Here is a 6,000-nt window from a genome sequence, read left to right on the forward strand (position 1 = left end):
ATAAGACTACATATTTAATAATTATATTAATATAAATTTAAATTTTATAAAAATATTATTATGATAATAATATATAATCTTAATTTTTTAATAATTATATTAATATGAATTTAAATATTATAAATTATTATTATAATAATATTTAATATAAGACTAAATATTTAATACTTATATTAATATAAATTTAAATATTATAAAATATCATTATAATTATATATAATACATAATCTTAATTTTATTAAAAAAAATTATCATATTATATATATATAAATCATAAAAAATATTTTGGTTTAATTTTTCATTTAATATGTGATGAGTACATGTTTTATGTACTCAAATATTTATTTTTATCCTTAGAATGATTTGTTTTTCCTTAAGTTTTATGTAGATTTGATGAGTTTCCTAAAGTGTGCAGGAATCGAGTTTTTCGGTGTTTTGAACATGATTCTGGGTGTTCAAGTCAGAGAAGGATGTGTTACGTCGCTCCCGAGAGGCAAGAAGTCGTTGAAATTAGAGAAAAACTAAAACCTGGAAAAGTCCAGGCGACGTGTCGCCTAACATATTGCGATGCTTGGTATAGGCGATACGTCACTCGGGAAAAGGCGACACATCGCCTGTTGCGCCACAAAAATAGGAAAACGTGTTTTTTCACACGTCTTTCACTTGAACTCAAAAGTAAGACGGCTAAGGAGGTCTCTGGAGACTAGGGCATGACCACAACACATATATAGAGGAAAAGAAACACATTTGTAAGGGAGAGACTTATTGGAGAATGATCTAAGAAGTGAATTAAGCAATATCAAACAAAGTTCTTTAGTGTTCTTTGTTTTTCTTCTTTATTTCTTTGTTCTTTTAAGATAATTACAATATATTTGGGATTATAAACCACATCATGTGTGCTAATTTTCTTATTTTGTTAGGATGTAGATGATTCTCTTGACATGATTTTATTTCTATAATTTAATGCAAAGTCTATTTTAGTCCAATATTGTTCTCCTGTTCTACTTTGAATCATTGTTGCTTTAATTGTGATTTTCATATTATTCTTTATAGTATATGAATTATAATTAGGGTTGTATTTAGATTATGAAAATTATTACTCAAGAGGGGAACATTCAAACAATCCGGAAGCGGGTAGAACAACTTAGGTTGTGTGAGAATTCTAGATTGTGAAATCGAGAGGTGGAATATTTATGATTATTTCTAGAGTGGAACTTAATGAAGGTAAGGATAAATGGTCGTATAGAGATATATGCTAGGTATCACTTGCACATTCTTTATGCGGCACTCAAGAGAGGGTATAGAGATAAAACAATGCTCTAGGTTTTTGAACATATTGGATTGATTTAGGCACATTAATGATTAGGGGTAAAATTGTTAGAGAGTGAAGTTGAAACCTTAACAATTGATATTATCTTGAGTCTATTCACATTTAGTTATTTGTTCTTTAAAATTCATAGTTATTTATTATTTTGCTTCTTGTTATCTTTCAAAATTAAGTACTTAGATAAAGTAGGATTTAGTATTTTCTATATTTAATTTATTTAATTGATTTTAATCCTTGTGGGACGATTTCTGTCTTTATACTACTTTACTACTTGTTCGATTTGTACACTTGCAAGCATATTCATTATTTTTCGCAACAATTTTTGGCGTCGTTGTCGGGGATTAAAAGAAATTAAAATTGAATTATTATAGCAAAGAAAATATCAGATTTTAATTTAAGTATTTTTTTTATTTGTTTATTAACTTTGGTTTCTAAATTTTTTGTAGTTGAAGGTGTGCGAAAATCTTGTCCCTCAAATCTCCTACCATTAGGTTCTGAAATGAATAATATCTTCTATTAGGAGAGAACGACGAGCTAGGTCATGAAAAATGGCGGACCAAGGGAATAATAATGTTCTTGTGAACAACAACAATGTACCAACCAACAACAATAATGCTCATGTGAACGCACCAACAAACTGAACCTTGAGAGACTATTTTAGGCTGGTTGTGAATGACAATTATTCGGGCATTCAAAGGCAACAAGTGAATGTCAACAATTTTGAGCTTAAACCAGCCTTGGTTAACATGGTGTAGCAAAATCAATATTCTGGCCTAGCTGATGGAGACCCCAATATTCACTTGGCAAATTTCTTGGAGATTTGTGACACGATCAAGATCCATGGGGCCACAGCAGATACTATAAGATTGAAGCTATTTTAATTTTCGTTGAGAGACAGAGCTCGAGCTTGGTTTCAATCTATACCTCCAGGAAATGTGACTACTTGGGAGGATATGGCACATAAATTCCTCACCAAATTTTTCCCGCCATCTAAAATGTCACAACTAAGGGATGAGATTACTCAATTTATACATTTGGAGTCCGAGTAATTGTATGAGGCATGGGATAGATTTAAGGAGATGCTCAGAAAATGTCCTCAACATGGCATACATGATTGGTTTTAGGTTCAACTATTCTACAATGGGTTCAATGGTCCAACAAGATCACATATTGATTCCTCATCTGGTAGATGTTGGAAAAACAATCTGAGTGCGCAACAAATTGGCATGGTGGGCCCATTTTATAAACAACAAAATTTTCCATGTCTCATATAAACAATTTATATGTTCAAGAAAACATCCAGACAGGAACCATTAATATGCAATATCATTAATCATGCAACATATATATAATTATACACATACTTATATATATATATATATCATTTGCACATGTATACAAATATTCAAGAACACAAATATTTACCTCTAGAAGCCTATCAAGTGTCCTTGAGTCTTTTCGTATATATAACGATCTTCCTATCCAACACTTTGTACTCAAACCACAATCTTCCGGAGTGTTCTCTACACCTCAAGATGTGTGTAGGCACATAGAGAACAATGGTTTGTAATTTAGAAATCACAAGTTTATCTCAACACATGAGAACTTGGATTATGGCTTGAGAAATGTTAGAATAAAACAAGAAGATGACAATTTCTGAAACTTTTTCCGAATTTCCACTCTCTCGTTTCTTATTATCACATAATATATATATATATATATTAGAGATTATATATTACCTTATTATTCATACTAATAATAGTAATATAATAATACAATCATAATGATGATATGAATTGATTTAGGTAATATCTAATTTACCAAATTTAAAAAAAAAAAAAATTTCAAATTATTAATTAATTAAATAAATAAAATAAAAACAATACTGATATTTTATCAGTACTCTCTTACACGCATGGCCCAGTCCCTAGACTATGTCATGCGTGTAGCAGTATTCCCTCTCAGGGAATACTGTATTTTTCTTTTATTTATTTATTTAATTAAAATCAATCTTTCCCACAAAATATGGTATCAAATAAAATAATTAAATAATTTATATATATATTTCGAAATTCTATAATTAAATAAATAAATATATTTTCAAAAATTTAATAATTAATTCCAAATTAATTATTTATCATCAATTATTATATAATTGTATATTTTACCCGAAGAACAATATTCTTCTCAAATTTCCAAATTACTGTTTTACCCTTGTATCAACTCTTACCTTGATAATGTTGATAGAGCCACCATGGGGACCTATGGACCTATAATATCAAGCTCAAATAAATATTAGATTATTAATCAAAGTTCTTTGATTTAATAATCATATTTATTAATCTCATGATTACTCCACTATAAATATGAGATTGAACTCTTGATAATTATAGATATATATTTACAAAGTACTTTACTAAAGAATAAAGTCTCCATTGATATAATCATTACATACAAAGTTAATCCTCTATTAATGATTCATAATTAAAAGGGAATAAAATTTATGTTTTACCCTTTTAACTATATCTAGTTCCTAGTGTACCATTGACTTTACTAGTGAAGGTTGTGTCACAACAAGTTTGCGACGTGAGCGCTCATAACCTTTTCAGTTCCAAAAGTCAACACAATAAGGAATCATTATTCAATCTATAAGAAGGTATAGATTTCATATCTGTTAAACTATGTTCCCAGCCATATATATCATTGAGTCCCCAAAATAATTGTTCTTAGCCTGATCATTATGACAAACCTTAATGCATGAATCAAATGATTAGATGACATATATAGAAGTTCATAGTAACTTCAAGATTAAGATCATCGTTTGATGTGTTTGATTAATACTATGAAACAGTGTTTAAACAAGTATTAACAAATCACATCTGGTCTAGTTATATGTATCACTATATATAAAGTACCTTCACTAAAGTGTCCTACTATACTAGGGACCCGGTTCTAGGTCACTTGTATTCATAATACTAGTGAACCGTACTAGTAGTAATTAATCTAAAGATTCCATAACTTTATTTTACTACAAACTGTTTCAAGTTTATTATCTTAATCTCGATCCTCTCATACCGATATGAGAATAAGACCACATAGACAAACTTTGGAATTTTCTGATATTTACTTAATATTATCAACATAATATCGGACATAGTCTATATATATATATATTATAATTCAATTCCATTATTTATTTCATTTAAATATTTGTCAACTATAATTGCTTTAAGGGCACTATTCCCAACAATCTCCCACTTGCCCTAAAGAAAATTGAGACATCTCTCTCAATGTGTCAATCACATTATCCTGAACGAATTTGTCTAACAAAATCTTCGTAAACAGTTTTGTAAGAAACTATTTTGAAGTTACCTTCAAGATCATTACATCAATCATGTAAAATTGTCTTGAATTAAATGGTACTTCATTTCATGTGCTTTTCCCTCTCATGATTTCTAGTTCTTCTAGAATAGTTATATCTCCATTGCATTCGCAATGAGATACAAGTAGGTTATTCATGTCTGAAACCCTTTTCTAGAATGGTAAAGAACTCAACTAAGTCAAATAGCCTATTTAACTGCTCGTAGCTGTTACATTTCGACTTCTTTGGTGAAACATACAATTCTGAAATGTCCAATTCATTTCCAGATTAATGTGTTTCCTCCATAGTTATAGAACTTGATCCTGATAACAATCTTTGAAGATTTCTATCTGGTTTAAAATCAGTTCATCCTTTGGGATTTTATGTCACTGCCTAAATACACAAACATATAATCTCCATTATATTCAAGATACTCAAAAAATTAAGTCCTTAAGATTATTCAATGACTTAATCCATCATTGGATTGACAACTGCTAACTATTCCCATCGTTTAACAAATGTTAATTCGAAGACATAACATTTGATACATTAAACAGTCCATCACTGAGTTGTAGGAATACTGTCTCATGTCCTTCTTTTCTAGTAAAAGATTAAATGGACATTATTATTTAGATAGTACATCCTCCTGACCGGGAAGGCTAAAAGCCTTTCTTGGATTTTTGTAAACTAAAGTATTTAAGCTTCTTATCTATATAAGTCGCTAGAGATAGTGCCAAAAGATTGTTCTTTCAATCTCTATAGACTTGAATGTATAGAGCTTGTTTGGCTTTTCCAAATCTAATATTTAGAAATGTTCAACTAACCATTTCTTTTCTATTGATAATTTCTCCACATCACTCTCAATGATTAGAATGTTAACAATATTAAGAATAAGAATCACAACATAATCTTTCTGGTCAAGATCTTCAAAGGGTTTTGTCATGTCAGTCATTCAGTAAAGACTACTTAGACATCCATTTAAATTAATCTCATAATCCATGCATACAATGGATAAGAGTATGTAAATAGATTTAAGCTTGGTTACAGTAGAAGGTATTTATTCGAGTAATAAATGCTTCTTTCTGTTTATAGCCTTAGGCTATTAACCTTACTTTGAAAATTATGTACTTTCCTCTGTTCTCCTCTTCATCTTGAATATCCTATTTCAAACTGAAGTTTAATGAACTTTAGTTGGATGTTCAAGAATCCAGATGTCATAGGAATTCCAAATTCCATTTCTAGATTCATGGTGTTTAAACCATTGTTTTATGTTAAAACCTTTCATTACATACTAGTATTTGAATGAAATATA

The 6,000-nt window shown here is 29.4% G+C and overlaps 1 non-coding gene across 1 annotated transcript; it reads right to left on the reverse strand.

The window, feature by feature from the left end:
• Positions 1-2,328: 2,328 nt before the first annotated feature.
• Positions 2,329-2,435, reverse strand: LOC133802862 (small nucleolar RNA R71). The gene has a single exon (XR_009877610.1). It is a non-coding gene; the product is annotated as a small nucleolar RNA R71 (small nucleolar RNA).
• Positions 2,436-6,000: the final 3,565 nt, after the last annotated feature.

This window comes from Humulus lupulus, chromosome 9 (genome assembly GCF_963169125.1).
Source record: "Humulus lupulus chromosome 9, drHumLupu1.1, whole genome shotgun sequence".
NCBI classification, from domain to species: domain Eukaryota; kingdom Viridiplantae; phylum Streptophyta; class Magnoliopsida; order Rosales; family Cannabaceae; genus Humulus; species Humulus lupulus.